Here is a 19,216-nt window from a genome sequence, read left to right on the forward strand (position 1 = left end):
ATAAACTTCAAACCACTTCTAATAGTAATTGTGCATGAGAATGGAATTTAACCCCACTACGCACCCGACTTCAAGTATCAATCGCAGGACTAAGGGCTTCTGGTAAAAAGATTCAAAATAAGAAATCTTAAATTGTGCCTAATAACGATTTGCAATTTTAAATGTACTAAAATAGATTCTGTAAAATTGGTCTCAATCTGTGTCGTGACTTCTACCAAAAGCATTGATATTTTACGAACTGACCTATGTGCAAATAAGTCGGGCCATATTATCAAGCAAGGGCGATACATTATCGCCGATTTTATTGTCAGGAAATGGCCGCTAAAGCGGCGATAATGGGCTTGATAATATGCCCTTGTGAATTCCCACAGAAGCCCAGGTTCTGGTGTTAACCTGGGCTTCTATGGGAATTCACAAGGGCATATTATCAATCCCATTATCGCCGCTTTAGCGGCAGTTTCCTGCCAATAAAAGCGGCGATAATGTATCACCCTTACTTGATAATATGGCCCTTTGTTCTCAAAATACCGAACCATAGTGGGTTGCAATTCAACCTGTCACATTATATGCATGGGGTAGATCGCAAATTGCGACCTTGCTACGAATGGCCACAATCACTGGGATGGGGACCTGCTGGAGTCCGCCGACCGCTATGTCTGTGAATTCCTTTACCTAAAGCTGCCTTGTTTAATGAGTGCAGCCCATTTTCCTTAAAGTAGAACGGGGTACATAAAAAGAAAATGAAAAGTTACACAAATTATTTTTAGGAGTAGGCAGTGGTCCAATGGGACAGTGCCTACTCCACCGCCTACTCCTAAGAAAAAATTCGATCAACATTCACAAAGATGAAGGGGTCCCTTGGTGAACCCCTCCTCCTTTGTGAATTGCTTACCACCTCCTTTGAGTTGGTGGTCAAATATGAATGTCTTGCAACGCGAATTTGTTTGCAACACATTAATACATGCTGTGAATATTCGATATTTGGAAAGGATGCCAAAACACTCTCCTTCCAAATAACGATTCCTTATTATTTGCCGCACCCATTTATTGATTCCAAAAACCTTTTTCAAATCGTTAATTTTAGTTAGAACTTTCAAAAAAAGTGTTTTAGAAGTCATAAACTCTCAGATTGACAGAATCTGAGGGGTTGCGACTTTTAAAACATTTTGTACAAGGTCCTAAATTCTCACCAAAAGTTCAAGCAACGGTCTTAGTAAGCACATGAGAATTATCAGACAGCCTTCATGGATAACAAAATGTAACCTGTCTTGGTGGAGCGGCAGGTTTGCAGATTTCACATTTCTTGTACCCACAGGGCTCAATTAGTCAAAACCTCAGAGCAGGGCACATCCAATAGGCACATTTAGCAGGACAGAAAATATGGCGGCAGCATGTTACATTTAAACTAAAATAATGTAAGTAAACGTTTCATATTTTGAGCATTCATCTGTCCTCAAGGTTAAGTGATTTATTCTATGTCCTATAGTCAATCAAGCGTGACTGCAGACCAAAAGCGATCCAACGAGGGACATTGGACCAGCCTTTGCAGATAGATGATTAGAATGTACAGCTTGGCACAGTGACCAACCTTTTAGGTTGGATATAGTGCGTTATTAGCCTAAGGACCAAATTACATAGCAGTGCTCTAAGGACGATTGTCCAGAGCTCCTTGTCGCAGCTGTGTCGTACTGCAACTTTTTAATTTTCCTCATGCAAGTTCTTGTGCTTTTTTGGTATTTGAATCCAATGGACTGTCCAGTTTCCAAATTAAATTTCCAACAAGGCGTGTATATAATCTTTGGTCAAGGAGCATAAACAGTGCTCCTCCTTTCATCCCCAGGGCGCAGTCTTCTTGGCTGTCCATGGGTAACTGTCTGATTGGTGGCAGTTGAAACAGTGGTCGAGGTACAGATCTTCTATGTACCTCAGCAGCGAGAGCTTTGCCCTTAACAACGTACAAAATCTAGTGTGGGTATCAACACCACAACGTATCCCCCTTTGCAACTGGGTCATTGTTAGAACTGGGATTTCGGGTTGGCTAAAGCTTGCGCCAAAGCCAGGCAGAAACCACCACTCTAGTCAGGGCAAGGAAGTCACACGCCAAGATAACCCCTGCTCAGCCCCTTGGTAGCTTGGCACGAGCAGACAGGCTTATCCCGGAGGCAATGTGTAAAGCATTTGCGCAGGCACACAGCAACAACATCCCAGGCACACCACAAAAGGAACTCCACACAAGGTTATATAAAAATAACTTTTGTATTCTTAAAACACATCATAAAGATAGTAATCACACAATATACATTGTGCCAACTGACACGGGCAATATTCACAAGGGATTCTTTACACAGGACAGGGCCACTTGGGAGAGAGAAAAACTCTGTTTTATTTAGACCTTAGTCTTTAAAACCAAATCGAATAAAATTCAGCATAATATACATAATTCGTTATTAATAAAACAGTGTACAACTTTTGTTAAAATCTTTAAAAAAGTATAAAACATACAGAACATTCTACTTAAAATCCGAATTATCTTAGACTTTTAAAGTCAGGACTGTTCATTATCTTCATCAATCCACCATTGCTATAAGGAGATTAAAAGGTATTAAAACCCATTGGACTTATCCTGCCTGAGTTACTCTTCTTCATTTATTGTATACAGGGTAACTGGGGTTTCTCACTACGCTTCTTTGAGCTTTCCCCTGACCATTTGATTAATTTCTTCCAGGTAATAACCCAAAGCTATAGCTATTTCTAGATATTCCATTCTTAGCACTAAATTGATTGCTTGGGCTCTCACTCTTGTGTTATATTTTATGAATATAGGTCGCAGAATCCGTTTTCTCACTTCAACATACCTGAGACAGTCAAGAAGAATGTGCATTATCTCACACTTAGACCCCATACCGCACTTGCAAAAACCACTTCGGCCACTGTCAGGATCAACACTTAGCAGAAATTGGTACAAGAACATAGATCATAAACCTACAACCAGTAACTACTGGTAATCACTGTACACTGTACTCCATCTCAACCTGTACCATAAACTACATTATGTACAGTCCCCTCAGGCGCGAATTACATTCAGCGCCAACCTCACCAGCATAAGCACGTTATGCAATCTCTCACTAGTCTAAACACATTAGACCCTGCCTCCTAAGAATAACTCACATTTAGGGGTGTAAAGCACAGAGTGAAATATCATCTCACCAGCATAAACCATAATATGCTACACAACCTCATAATCATAAACCACAGTTTAGAGGTATAAAACACAGGGTGCGCAAAACATACTACACACAGTTCATTTCCTAATACCCAAAGCATTGGCACATAAATCACATTTAGCCCCTAACTCATCTCAAGGTCCAGGTTGCGCCACTGCGCCAAAACCTAAACGTCGCAGGTGCCCACTACTTGCTGGGGCAGCTGAGGACTAGAACAGGGCCTAAAAGCTGCAGCTGGCACTAAGTGCTGCGCAGCTGTGGAAGACCAAAGTAGGGGCAAAAAGGAGTGCGACTCACTCCTTAGTCCAGAGACATGTCCCTAGAAAGAAAACCTAAATGGTGCAGCTGCCCACTACTTGCTGGGCAGCTGTGAAGCAAACTGCGACAGGGGCCCTCACTGGCCCTTAGGACAGAACTGCGCCACTCTTAGCCAACAGTACCTTTAGTTGCAACAAAGTTCCAAAAAGCAGAAGCTGGTGCGGTGGAAAACAAGCAAAGTGTTGCTCCTGAGACCTTGGGGAGGCGACGCGACAACCCCGCTGCAGCAGCGGGCGTGTTGCGACTTGTCCGGTCTGTATGGGGAGGAAGGCCACTTGTATGGATTCCGGTACATAGGTTCCGTAGGAAGTTTGTTCTCACAAAGGCACGACGCGATGATCTCGTAGAGCTGCGACGATCTCCGGGGCGATGATGGGCGATCCAGCGGCGATCTCTCTCTCGCAGCTCTCGATGCAATGGCTCTGCGACGATGTTCGCAGTGACGTGATGCGGCCCACAACTTTTCTGTAGCACAGTCTCCCCAATCTTGGTTTCCAGCTTCTCAACACGAGTACAACTTCCAGAGGCACCACACATGGGCCACGCACTCCAGGAAGGGCGGAACTCTCTCAGTAGAGCTCAGGGAATCTGGGGGTGAAGTCCTTTTGTTCCTGGGACTTCAAAACAGGGAGCCAGCTCTTCTCAGGCCCTTGGAGATTCCTTCAAGCCAGGGGACACAGCACAAAAAGGCCCCAGAGATGACCCCTACAACAAGAAGGGTCCCAGCAACACAGGACAAGGCTTCTGGGGCAAGGAAAAATCTCCCAGCCATCCTCAGGCCAGGCAGAAGGGGACCCAGAAAGAAATCCTCCAGCAATCCAGGGGCTGGGCAGGGCCCAGGGAGGCAAGCCTTCCGCTAGGCCCCAGCAGCAGCACGCCCCTGGTAGATTCAAGTCAGGAAAACAAGAACATTTAACATGAGGTCACAGCCTCTTTTTATACACAGGAATCCTTTGTCTCCAAAGGTACAGGCAAGGGGCGAACCAGCTGCAACTGGTTCCTGAGCACTTTGTTTTGCTCAGCCCCTCTGCCTATTCACAGGGTGGGTCAGGGACATCAGACACACCACAGGTGGCGGAGCCAGAATTGTGGAGGGAAAGCCCAGCCCTATTCAAGCCCCAGGCGCAGCCCCCCCTGCCATCAACATGCTGATCTCCCCATTCACTACCGGGGCAGACCTATCCTGACTCAAGGATCCAGGCACACCAGCCAGCTCCAGCCAATCACAAGCCAGCACATTCACTGCACAGGCACACCAACTTCTAGAAGTGGCACTTCCACACTAGACACATTAAAGCCGCACACGCAGCATTCAATCTCACGAGTACGCACATACCAAACTCGACCCTGCACTCCCCACACATCAGGAACTGCCATGGTCACACATATTCCCCATGCATTCCTATGGGAGGGCAGGTCAATCTCATACACGCACTCAGAGAGCGCAGACACTTTACACTGGACCACAGTGAAAAAGTGTGCAGAGACCTAAAATCACCAACACCAGGTTACAGAAACAGGCTAGGCAAAAGCAAAAAGTTTCGGGGTGAACCTGCAAAAAGGGCCAAGTCCAACAGTCATGTATACCTGGGATCTGAGCTAGCATGAATGATGTCCAGTCTCTGTGCTCTCCACCGCAGATTTATGGCTACCCCTCAGGTATGTCTGCAGGGTCACTAGAGTATATGGCCCTTCTCATATCCTTAGAAAGAGCTTCTTTGTCTATTTGTTACCCCATCCACAATCTGCCCGCAGAGCAAGTTGTTTTATTTTATAGATGTCTTGCTTCACGTCGAAATCAACATCCATCATTAATGCAAACCAATTTTAATATGCCATCTTAAAGGAAAACACTTTCAAAGTAGTCTATACCCCTAACAGGCCAATCACCTTGATTTGAAAGTTTTATCAACTCTAATTGGAAATGCGCACTCCACTCAGAATATATACTGAATATATGCTGGACCTCTCAGCTTCTAAGTGCATGTTACCTGCTCTGGCTTGTACTGAATATGTGCTGGACCCCTCAGCTTCTAAGTGCATGTTAGCTGCTCTGGTTTGGTGGCTGCCTAACAAGCTTATGTCCCTGCACCAAATAAAAGAACGGGCTAAGTCTATGTTTTGCTGATGCCTCAGGACACCAAAGCACTCTTAAACCTCTGTTCAGTGAGGGATCACCGGCCTACGGTAAGTGACGTTACTAAACTTTGAATTATAGGCTTTATTAGCCCCTCCATTCTCTTCAAGTACCCTAACACTACCAAACCCATACTTAAGCGTACCCCAAGCCTACATGGACTAACTTGCAATGGAATCCTTTGAACTTAACTACAAGGTTTCAAGATAGCTCATCTTGAAGCTTCATTGATAATTCATACCATAAACAACAATGCTCATGGTACTCCCTGACACAAAGGATTCTGAAAACTTTGAATACCACTGGCCTGCGTTGCTGTACAGAGGTTGGGGTTGGGGGTAGGGAGGGAGTTACCGAAAGAAGTGGCTTTTAACCAGCCACTTTTGAGGTACTGACCCTTGTTGACTCTTCATTGTTTCAAACTAGCAAAGGAGAACCAACAAAGGGTCCTGGATACCAGGATTTATTGAACCATGTTTGTTAGATCTGGGGGTCTCTAGTTCGCAGAGGTAGGTACCAATGTCCAAATAGGAACCCTTGCTTCTAGTCAGCGTAAGGGGGATACACTCTTTGGATAAACCCTGCTCACCCCTTGGTAACTTGGCACGAGCAGACAGGCGTATCAAAGGCAATGTGTAAAGTATTGTACCAACACTCACAGTAACACAGTGAAAACACCACAAATGGACTCCACACCAGTTTAGAAAAATAAAGTATCTTTATCTAAACTACACAAGACCAAAACGACAAAAATCCCACATACACAGTTCAAGGATATGATTTTAGTATTAAATCTTTTTATTGCAAAAAGAAAGGCTCTTTCACAAAGCAGAGAAGTTTCGTTGTACAAAACATGTGGCAAGCTGACGATTATCATAGCAGTATTAATGAAACACCAACATAGGGTACTTCCACATCGTCCAATAGTCCTCGGAAGTTGAGGGCCCATCAGGTGAGGCTGACCCATTGTCCACAGAGCCACAACCAGAAACAATCCCACCCTCAACCCGCCCCCCCACAACCTCTCCCCAATTTACCCACCCCCCTCCCTCGTTCCGGATCCAACGTCTCGCACCAAACATACCACCATACGCATCTAAACAATTCAGTCATCCGTGTGTGATAAGCGGAGTAATCTTAAATACCTTGGGCAAGTCACCTCTCGAAATTCAGTGGCCAATAGGGACAGGAAGGGCTACCACAGCTCCGCATATTTAGCCCCCTCCCCTGCCCTCACCAGGGATAGTTTCTCCATGCCTAGGACAGGCCATAGCCGACCCAACCAACCCTGAATAGTGGGGATCTGCGTAGTGCACCACAAAGCCAACAAAGCATGAAAGGCCGAAACCCAGCGCTATCGCAATTAGTCGGCCCCTGCGTGCTCTCAAAGGGAAGGTAAGGGCATTGGGAAGCCCCAACAGGACATAGGCCGGGAATCGTGGGATCTCCGTCTCGAAGTGAGTGTCCACCTCGTCCAGGATCGCCCTCCAGTAGTCCTGGATGTGTCTGCAGTCCCACCGAAGGTGCGTCAAAGTGCCCCTCTCCCCGCAGCCCCGCCAGCAGGAAGCATCCCTGGTTTGGTCCATCTCATGCAGCCATTCCGGCGTATAGTACCAGTAGGTCACTAGTTTGGTAAAGGTGTCCGTCAACCCCATGTGGTAAGCCGAATGTCGGGCGCGGTAGTAAATGTCGTCCCATTCCTCATTACTCAGGTTCCGCCCTAGTTCCCTCTCCCACCTCACCCGTCCTGCGTTGTAAACGTGTGAGTACCTGTCCAAGAGTAGACGATAGATGTCCGAAATAAGACGTTTGTCTGCAGTGAGCGAAAGAAGCCAATATTCGTACTTACTAAGCTTACGATTCCCTTCTCCACGGGTCAGGGGTGGAGCACCCAGTGTCGCACCTGAAGATAACGAAGGCGCTCTGTTTCCGGTAAGCCATAGACCTTCCGGAGATCCTCGAAAGGTAGCACGCCATCACCCGAATACATGTGAAAAAGCCATCTACAGCCCGCAGGGCGCCAGCGTGCGAAAGCTCGAACATGTCTACCCGGGCTAAAATCAGGGTTCTCTAACAAGGGCGTGAGAGGTGACGGGAACGACGTCAAGCAGTGTCGGGTACAAGTTTGATCCCTTCGTTATCAAGTCTTTGCCTTCCGACATCTCCGCTGCGGGCTTTGGGGATCCGGCCACCATGTCCTTGGCTGGGGGTCTCACCTGGGTCGACGCAAAAAGGTCCTTGACCGTCCTCTCCTTTCGGTTTCTGGCAGCGGACATCGTTGACCCGCTGTGGTCTCCCTCGTGTATACACTGTAGGCTGGACTTCTCTCAGGCCTCCAGCCTCTCCCGAAGTCGACACCGCGACCCCCCAACACCCGCAACACCCGCAGCCGTCTTCGCCCTGCCCCCTGCGAAGGGCCTCGCTATCTCTGGCAGTCACAACTGCCGCTCCCCGCTCCCTGCTGCACGTCAGGCACTGACCATTCCTCCGATGCTTTGGCGAATGGCCACCCTCCTCCGGACTGATCACGCTCTGGTGAATAGCTCCAGGGACCAAACCCCAGCGTCCTGGGGCAGAGCCAGGCACCAGCGCCACGCTCCGTCTCCTCTACCTCCTTCACCTGTGGGTCCACACCACAATTGCCGGGCCGGATTCCTGATTCAGCGCTCTCCAGGCTCCCCTCCGCCGGTCCACCACAACACCACAGGTCCCAGGTCTCACGTCAGGCTGTATGTGGTGAGAGGCGCGGAACCAGCACCCCCGTCTACTGCTGGGGACGCTCCTTCGCGGTCCCGATGCATGTCTGCCCCTCTCCGCGGAAGCAGCCGGGGCCCCCCACCATGCGCTCCTCAATCTGATCACTGCTGCCAAGGCTTCTAGGCCAATACGCAAAATGGCGGCACTCCTCGTCTCCCCCGGCGATCAGCCAGTAGCTCACCGCATCCGCCGCTGTACCCGGCCGCCCGGCTGACCGCCGATCCCTCTGAGGGCCTGTCTCACCCGTGGTCGGGGCGCACACCACTCGGCGCAGGCCAGGGCTCCAGCAGGCTGCTGCCGCCGGTGCTCGTTAAAATGGCGGGCTGACGAAGCCTCTGTCCTCTCCCTCGCAGTCCAGAGCCCCGGCCTTCACTCCTCTGCCTGTTTGCGGGCAGTCACCCACCGCCTCCGGTGCTTCCGCGGGGACCCTGCCCCGACAGGGCAGTTCCCCACCGTCTCCTCGACTCAGCCGCCTCGCCGCACTCTGCTTCAGCGGCCACTCTTTCTGCCCGGCCGCGGTCTCCCCGCCGTCATGCACCGCCTCCAAGTCCGGAGCGACAGTTGGCCACCCCCGATGCTCCCCGGGACCCGGGCCACCACCGCAGAGCACCGACAGGCACTATGTCGGCCGAGGGCCTGTGCTAATAATTGTTGTAGGCAGGAGCTCCAAAGAAGCGCGTCCGATCACGCCGCCATCATGGCCACGACCCCAGGATATGATTTTAAAAGAGTTCTAGGGTTTTCGTCAAAATAATCCAAAGTTGCGTCACTTTTAGCCCAAAGTACCTGTAGATGCGACGAAAGTTCCAAGTGGAAGCTGCAGCGTTGAAAAACAAGCAATGCGTCACTCCTGAGAGCCTGGGGAGGCGATGCGACAGCCCTGCTACACGCAGCGGGTGTGTTGCAACAAATCCAGTCTGTATTGATTCCGGTGCGCAGGTTCGGTAGGAAGCGTCTCGCACAGGCACAATCCGACTATCTTCGGGACGGCAGCGATCTCCGGTGTGTCCTCTCGCGGCCCCTCGATGGGCTGGCTCTGCGACGATGTTCGCAGCGACTGGATATGATCCGCAAGCAAGCAATGCAATGGTTTCTCACAGCGACGACGGGTGCTGTGATGATACTCGCAGCGACAGGAATCTTCCCGCACCGGGGCGATGCGCTCCGCAAGCGAACGATGCATTGGTTCTAGCAGCGGTAACAGGCGGTGCGACAATCTTCGCGGCAACGGGAATTTGCTCGCACTGTCGACGATGCGCTCCGCAAGCGAGTGATGCGTGCAAATTTGAGATCTTCTGTTCTTCTTTTCCAGCTCCCCAAACAGTAGGCAACAACTTCCAGAGGCTCACAAATGGCTCAAGCACTCTAGGAAGTGCAGAACTCACACAGCAGAGTTCAGGGGGGAAGCTGGGGGTGACGTCCTTTTGTTCCTGGGACTTCCTAACAGGAGGCCAGCTCTCCTCAGGCCCTTGGAGATCTCTTCAAGCAAGGGGACACAGCAACAGCAAAGTCCTTCCCCTCTCCTTGGCAGAAAAGCAACTGCAGGTCAGCCCACAAACACACAGCAGGACAGTCCTTCTTCTTCAGTCTTACAGCTTTCTCCTTGGCAGAGGTTCCTTCTTGATTCCAGGAGGATCTAATTTTCTGAAGTCTGGGTATTGGAGTTCTGGACTTTTTGGTTCCGTCCAGAGGTGTCAGGGATAACACCCGAAGACCCCGGAGTTCCACCTGTCTCGGTGCACAAATAAACAGAAACACGGGCTTCTCGATGGTGGCGTCAAAGACCAAAGGTTTATTACTGCAGGGACACAGAAGTCACAGAAACTACACACGAGCAGTATCTAGGAGCCTGTTCGATTTGTACAAAAAGGGTTGCTCCTTATATACTAAAATTTGAGCTTGAGGCAAATTCTTTACATGAAATACATTCCAAAACCTTTGTGTCCTAAACAATAAATATTTGGCGTTGCACAGGAATCGTTAGCAATATCTGATGTCAAAACATTATGAACGAGGGGTTCCCACTTTTCCATCATAATCTCATGTCAACTTTTCATTCAAGACCCGGACCGCCTCATCGTAAATTTCGTTACCTCCCCCTAATAAAGGCCCAGAAGGAAAGGAGCAGAGCCAGGTGCAGAAGATAGGAAAGCAGGATAAGGGATGTTTGTGGGTTGTAAAATGAACAAGGCTACCGGCTTCGGCCGCCTAATCATGATCAGGCCAACGAACACAAGAACCAGTATAGCAGGACTGGCCTCGGGCAGAGGAGGCAGCCTTTGTCGAGTCATGCAGCTACAGCGTGTTCTGTTCTAAGGTGACCGTGTCACTGGAAAGGTGAATCGCCGGCTAAGCCTACGTGTCCTTAATCGAAATGCAGTAATCAGAGGTTATTGCGTATGTGAGGGCAAGAAACACAAAATGGCTGCCATGATCTAAGATGGATGCCATGGGTAGATCGGAAATGTGTTTGTAACAGGAGTACTCTTGCTTGTAGTATAGCGAAAACACCAGGATATGCTAAATGGACCATTTGCGGTTCATTGATACCAAAATTATGTATTTCCGACAATATTGAAAACACGGGTTCAAATCGTCACGGAACCTCAGACCCTCCTTTTGCCCTTACATAGGCAATTACTCAATCTATGTCAGAGTCTAACTCTATGCTCATCAGGTCAGTGACATGCTGTTGTATCATCATCTTTTCTCGTGCCTTTTCTCCAAACGCAGGTGGTTTTCTAAAACAGGTTGCAGCACAGAGACTACACAAAGCAGGACCACACTGGATAATCAGGCAGCATGAGAATAGGAATACTAAGATGACACCAATGACCATCAGAACCTTCCATCCCCACGCTGATATCAGAGTCCACAACCACTCCATGAAGGACCAGTTTCCCTTCTCTACATGTATAGAGTCGGAAATCTTGTGTAGCTTAGAGATCGCCTCATAGACTGTTGGAGCATTATTGGGAATAAAGACACAGCAGCTCGATTGGATCATTCTGCATACCCCACCTCGATCTGCAAGAATTACGTCTAGAACCATACGGTTCTGCAACGTCATGAGTCTATCCGCCTGAAGCTCAGCTGTCAAATTGCTAAGGGCACCAGCACTTTCGGTAATAGTAGATTCAACTACCCGTGTTAGCTGACGTATGTTTCTACTATTGGCCATAGGCCCCCAGAACGGAAGGAAACCTTTGAAGAAGTCTCCAGCTTCCTGACCAGCGGTGTCTTCCTTGCTGAAAACACCTCTTGCTACTCTGGTCTTGTGATAATCAGATGAAGCAGTGTATGTCGGAGGCAACAATCGGGCAATATAACATGAACCTGAAAAGTCAGCAGGCAACCATGTATACGCTCTGTCTTGACAGATGAAGTAGGTACCCCTAGCAGTAAGGAAAGCAGGGGAAGAGTTAGACGGAAACACATAAGTCTCAACGCACTTACTCCTCCCTAGCTGAGCTCTCGGATTTCTCCCATTACCTTGCAAACAGACCTGACCTCGGTGAGGTACGACCCATATTGGAGTGGAGCTTTTACGCTTGCTTTCTCCCAAACTAAGGCGATACTCTGAAGAATTCCAACTCAAATATACTCGTAATTCGTCTCTAGGGTAAGATGGAGTATTATTGACGTCCTTGATCATGTCAATAATTCCCTGGACTAAAGCTTTGTTGGCAGAGTTATATTTAGTGGAACGTGGTGGACGTGGAGGATAGGTTTCAAGGGCATAAGCAAAGATGGTCTGAAAGGCCTGAAATTATCCATTATAGCTAAAAGGCAAAACCAGATAGGGAATGCCTTTATCCATAGTGTGGGGTATCAAGCCACACACCCAGCAGTCTGTAGTGTTAACTACCAGTTGGTGTTGGTGCAAGAGCTGTACGAAAGTGTTATTGATAAATTCTGAGCGTCGAGCTTGCTCATGTTCAGGAAACGAGTGAAAAGAGTGCATAGAAGAAACAGTAGAGGTAGCAGGATCAAGGGGAGGTACTGTAGTTACTGGCACAAAGATTAAATTTATACCAAAAACGATTCCACCCACCAACGTTATTAAAACAATTAAAAATGTAATAGCACATTGCATCAGAAAACATTTACTATGAAGGATTCTGTAAAGTCTGTTTCTGCGAACATAAATCACATTTTCTCGTTGCAGCGCAGGAAGCTCCATCTTCTACAATCCGCTCGCGACCACTGATGATGTGTACGTAGATGAAAATGCCTCTATCAGCCCTGGGAGTTCCCAGAACCAACAGAAAGATCGACCTTGTGTCTGACCCCCGCAGATTCAACTAGGCACACAGCCACGACCCTACGGCTACCCAGACGGCAAGGCAATTTAAAAAAAACAATAAAACAATAGCAAACTTCCTGGCTGGAGGCAAAGTGTTTAACATTTCAAATGTGTAAAATAGGCAGTTTCCTGCTTTATTTGTCCATATTGCGAGATCGTAAGTTGTATCTTAGTTTTGCAGGAACTGTTTGATCAGGAAACAGTGTCTTGTCAGCAGAGGTTGCAATGTTCAAGTTCGCAGATGGCAAAGTTTCTTCTGATGCAGAGGGCAAGTGTTCAGGAGTCAAAGAAGTAGTTTCAGGAGAGTCAGAGTTCGAAGTGTCAGTTATCAGTTCGGCATCGCTGAAAGGGACAAACTTGGGTGTTCGCTCGAACTCAGAGGCACCAATTCCCTTCTTAATCCAGTTGTCATAAGGAAGTGGCAGGGGCACACGTTTGACGTGTGTCGCATGGATCCAGTGCTTACGTCCGGCCACACGAACAGCAGTTCTCATTACTAGTAGTATTTGATAGGGTCCAACAAATCTGGGCTGAAGGTTCTTCGTCCTGGCGAAGTTCCGCACCACAACGTGGTCACCTGGTTTCAGCTGATGACCTGGACTCTCCGGTGGCTTTGGCAATGCATCGAAAACCTGTTGGTGAATAAGACTCAATTTAGCAGTCAAGTCGTAAAGGTAATCAATCAACATTGGATATTCCAGAGAACAAAATTCCTTTGGCCTTGGCACTCCCCAAATATTAGCAGGACGGCCAAAGACAATTTCATACGGACTAAGCCCTACTCTAGAATGTACAGTCGCTCTCGTGGATAACAAAGCCAAGGGTAGTGCGTCTGGCCAGGATAAACCCGTGGATGCCTGTATTTTAGCGATTTTTAGTTTGAGGGTGCCATTGTAACCCTCAACTAAACCAGCAGACTGGGGATGGTTAGCACTGTGAAATTTTTGCTTTATTCCTAAACCGGCACACACACTCTGCATAACTTTCCCTACAAACTCACTTCCGTTATCTGACCATACAATCCGTGGCATTCCGTATCTAGGGAAATATTCTTTGAGAAGAATTTTGGCAGTTGATAGGGCAGTGTTGTCCTTTAGTGGATATGCTTTGATCCATCTGGAGAAAGCACAAACTACCACCAGGACGTACTTTAAGTTATTGCACCGATCCATGTGAATGAAGTCTAACTGAATCACTTCAAAGGGGCAAGAAGGTGGAGCGAAGTGACCAGCAGGAGTAGGGATTCCCTTGCCAGGATTATGCATCAGGCATACCATACAATTTTTCACCACTCTCTCTGCACATTTACTAATCCCATCATTCTTCCAGACTGGAGCCAACATTTTACAGATTCCTTTAGAACTAATATGCGCTACTCCATGTGCCATTGTCACCACTGCAAGCACATACGCATCAGGCAACATCCAACGCTGTTGTTCCGACAAGTCAATCCAACACCCACTCGAATCCAACTTGCCCGTACTCTCTTTCCATGCACGTTTTTCCTCCTCAGTTGCCTCTTTCTGAATCTCTTTCACACTTTCCACTGTATCCTCACACATTCCAGACAGACTCAGAAATCCATCTTGCAGACATTGCAACATACATTCTACTCATCATATTTCTAGCTGTCTGTTTAGCGGTCTCGTCAGCAAAAGCATTCCCACGACCAACATCATCCGTGATTGCTTTATGCGCACTGCATTTCACAATCGCAACTTCAATCGGCAAGGTTAGAGATTCCAACAAGTCGTTAACTAGCTGACCATGTTGAATCTTAGTCCCATGGGACGTAATGAAACCTCTTTCTTTCCACAAACGGCCAAAATTATGGGCCACTCCAAATGCGTACTGACTGTCTGTGAACACATTCACTCTCTTTCCCTTTGCTAAAACACACGCTCTCGTTAGAGCGATTAATTCTGCAGCTTGGGCAGAATTCTGACTCACTCTTGCAGTCTCCACAATCGTACTCAAAGTCGTTACTGCATAGGCAGCAGTCACATCACCATTCTCCAATTTAAAGCATGACCCATCAACATACAACGTGCCATCTGGATCTGACAATGGGGTGTCTTTTAAATCAATTCGTCCTTTTGTCTCTTCCTCGGTTCTGAAACAACAATCATGGGGTTCGGAATCACTTGACTCTTGATTAGCCGGCAACAGTGTTGCTGGATTCAATACATTGCATCTTTTGATCTGAATATGACTCGCTAGCAGTGTCAGCTCGTAGCCAGATAATCTAGCACTGGTAAGGTGTTGTGTCTTGGTTCTGTTCATGAGTGTATCCACAGCATGAGGAACCATGACCACTAGCATGTTATTCATCACCAAACCAGCAGATTGTCGAATGGAAGCCGCAGCTGCCGCTGTAGCTCTCAAACAACTAGGTAACGCTCTAGCTACCGGATCTAATGTTGATGAAAAGTACGCACAAGGGCGTTGTTTATCACCGAATCTCTGTGTCAGAACACTCAACGCACAACCTTCTCTTTCGTGAACATAGAGCGTGAATGGCTTGCTGTAATCGGGTGTACCTAATACAGGAGCTGAACATAGTGCATTTCGTAACTCAGAAAAACTCTCCTGACATTCAGCAGACCATGGCACCGGACTCGGAACATTTTTCCCAGTCAAAGCTACCAACGGTTTTGCTAAAAGAGAAAAATTTGGGATCCACTGCCTACAGTAAGAGGTAATACCTAGAAAGGCACGTACTTCTCTCTGTGTGCGAGGAACACTCATCTGCGTAATTGCTTTTATTCTCTCTGGGGTCAACTTCCTTCCCTCCTTTGACAAGAGATGACCTAGGTAGGTCACTTCTTGGCAGCAGTATTGCATTTTCGAAGGTGGCACCTTGTGATTCAAATTAGACAAATGATGCAATAACGAAATCGTAGCTGCTTTGCAAGTTTCCTTGTCATCGGCAGCCACTAGAAGGTCATCTACATACTGCACTAGAGCAGAACTTGGAGGAAGTACAAAGGAATCTAACTGACTTTTTAATGCCTGACTGTAAATGGATGGGCTCTCACAATAGCCTTGTGGAGCGCGTTTAAACCTGAAGCTTCGACCTCCTAGACAGAAGCCGAAAATATCTCTGCTTTCCTCGGCTATTGGAATGCTGAAAAAGGCATTCTTCAAGTCGATGACTGAAAACCATGTAGCCGTTGCAGGAATCAATGTTAACAATGCAGTAATGTCTGGAACTACAGGAAACTGCAGAACCACAATTTTATTAACCTCTCTGAGATCGATAACAAATCTATATACTGCAGGCTTTGAAGGATCAGTACGTTTCAAAATTGGCAATACAGGACTATTACAGACATTTCCTCTAGTTTCTTCAACCACCCGTTTCTTAATTAAATCTTGCACGATTAATAAAAGTGCACGTTCGCCTTCACTAGAAATTCTGTATTGAGGAATTCGTGGAAATTTGACATTTGCTTTCAAAGTGACTACATATGGTGGTATTTCTAAAAGGCCTACATCGTTAGGACCAGTCGCCCAAAGAGTATCAGGGAGTGAACGCAGCTCTGGCGGGAGTGCATCCATTGACAAGTACATCGGAGAGGTGATTCGTTTACCCAACGTAAGCTGTACTCCTTCCGGAGAACAGTACAATGTCGCATGTAGGCGTTTTAACAAGTCTAAACCAAGCAGATTTTCATTACAACCTGTCGTCAAAATCAGGGGTGCTTTCAATTGACACGGTCCAACAGAAATAGACAAAGGACCAGATACAGGGTTGTAAACAGAGGCGCCTGAAAAACCTACAGAAACATTTGTTAAGCCGGACAAAGGTGCGCCAGGGAGTTTCGCATGCATGATCGAACTTTTTGCGGCACCAATATCCAACAGAAACGGTTCGACTACACCTGATGTTGCTACTGCAACATAAGGCCCACTCTGATCCACTGGAACTGATACTACTCCCTCTCTCTGTCCATGGCTGTCCTAGTACTCATTTTGTTGAAATCCCTCATCATTTTCACAATAGTCTTCGACATGATACTGCTGCGAACTATTCTGTTGAGCAAGCTGTCCATTACGCTGATCAAAGTGATTGGAAGGGCGATCGTTCGTCTGTGGAGGCATAGCACCTCGCCCTCGACCTCTAGAATTTTGCAAAAAACCACCACGACCTCTCTGAGCTGCTGCTGCGTTATTTTGCGCTAAGACTGGACACTCATTCTTATAATGACCCTCTTTCTTACAATATGCACATTGATTCCATTGGTATTGTGGTCTCTGAGAACCATAATCTGTCCTTTGATACGACCCTTGCTGTGTATTATTCTGATTCATGTGAGGCGGATATGCTTGTTGCAGAAGAACTTTAGTCTTTAAATCTTTCGTTTTCTTATCTGATTTCTCTTTCTCCTCTTTATCCCTGTTTTCATAATACTGTGCAGTTGCAAGTATTTGCGCAGTTGTAGAGACAGCCCACGGAATCTTTTAATTTATTGCATAGCTCGGGTAGCAAATTGTGTACGAATTTATCGACAAACAATCTCTGTCCTCCTTCTGTGCTCATATCCTGACCACTGTGATCTACAAAAGTCTCTTCGAACCTCGTGAAAAAGTCGGAGACACTTTCGTCTTTCTTTTGCCTGCATACGGACAACTTGTCCCAGTTAACACGCAGTGCTGGCATCAGAGTCTTCATTAAGTCGATTATCCTATTTGGAAGATTAGCAATTAGGGGTTCGGGTTTGGAACCACCTATCTGCTGACCATCCGCTGCAATGATAGCTGCCCAATCACCACCTAAAGCAACTGGATGATTCTCTTTACGAATTTTAGCCCAAATTGGTTGTGGAACTACATTCCCAAATAACATGTCAATGTCCGCTAGATTCATCACACAAGCCTCAACTGTTTGTGCTAACTCCTTATAATATCCGGCAGGATTCTTACGCGGATCTGGCAAGGCCTGTTTCACTGCTAACACTTCGGCTCGCTTCCACGGAATGTGTATCCACACTCTCTGGAATTGCGCCGGAGCGGCTGCAATACCAAGGACTGCATCAGCTTGTATAGCTTCGCGCCAAATTGGAGGAACCTCTCTCATTGGATATTGGCGATTCTGCTTCGTACTACTTTTCTCTAAGTCCCTCGGTGAACGAAGTGATGGATCATTCCTATAACTTAAAATTAGTTCCATCGCTTCTTTTATATTTTGACCTACTATCATACCTGCAGCAAACTCTTTCTGAACCTTAATTAAGTCTTCTAAATTCAATTCAGAGTCATCTTCTTCTAGTTCCTCACGTAAAAGAGAGCACATTTCGTCGAAGACATATCGTTGTGTTGGTTCATTCCATTGCATATATGTATCCAATACATCTCTAGTACTGTATCTTCTACTCTTCGAAATCCATCTGAGAGCCGTGGAATCTAATATTCCCCGTTCCTCAGTACTTGGGAGCTGACTACGTCTTTGTACAGAGTCAGAAGTAGGAGTCTTAATTAAAGATTTATAGAAAGGAGACAGAATGTTAGAGACAGAATCAGTGATTCTTCGACGAACAGAAAGCGGAGTCATAATACTAGCAGATGTAGAAAACACAGTAGCAGTTGGAACAGATAGCACAGGGACAGTAGAAGCATCAAGTAAGGTAGCTTGTGACGTAGTAGGTGTAAGCAATATAGGTATAGGTAAAGAAGTCGGCAACCCAGGAAGAGGTGGTGCCGTAGGAACATTTACATTAACCACAGGAGGTACAGGAGCCTGATTCTGAGGGGCAGGAGCAGGAATACCAGGTTGTCCAGCAACCGGCAATTGAACATATGGTACAGGTGGAGCCGTAGCACCTTGTGCATCCGGTGGGGGTGATTGTAACAAGTAAGACAACAGAGGATCGTTTTCGGGGTCCTCTACTATCTTAGTTGTACTTGATGGCAAGGCAGGATAGCACTTGTCGATCGCCAAATTACGCTCTCTAATAGCTATCTCTATTGCCTTCTCAGACTCGTTATCTTGCAGCTGCTTAGCCGCTTGTTCTAAAGTTAACTCTTGCTCTTTCTGTTCTTTCTTCAACCTTTTAATTTCTCTCTGTTTAGATTCTTTTCGCCAGTAACGGAAAGAATCAAACATTGCCGGCCGGGCTTTCTTTTTAAACAATTTTACTTCTAAATTGTCAAGAACTTCAGGTTCAAAACTACCATGTAGTGGCCAACTAAGGACACCATCTTTTTCAGTGTATCGGACCCACACCTCATTATAAGATATAGGACCCACTCCAAACTTACAATAAAGATCATATAGGGGAGTTCCGATCGGAGGAACCAGACATGAGTCCTCCAACCGGGAATCACTGTTGCAACCAAAGCACGACAACATACAATTTTTCCGACTTACCATTTTATAATCCGGAACACAGAACAAACAAACACAAACAGGAATGTGCACTCGAACCAAGAACTTAGGCCTACCAAAAGCGAACAAATGTATCGATACCCAAA

The sequence above is a fragment of the Lissotriton vulgaris genome, chromosome 5 (assembly GCF_964263255.1).
Source record: "Lissotriton vulgaris chromosome 5, aLisVul1.2, whole genome shotgun sequence".
In the NCBI taxonomy this organism is placed as follows: Eukaryota; Metazoa; Chordata; class Amphibia; order Caudata; family Salamandridae; genus Lissotriton; species Lissotriton vulgaris.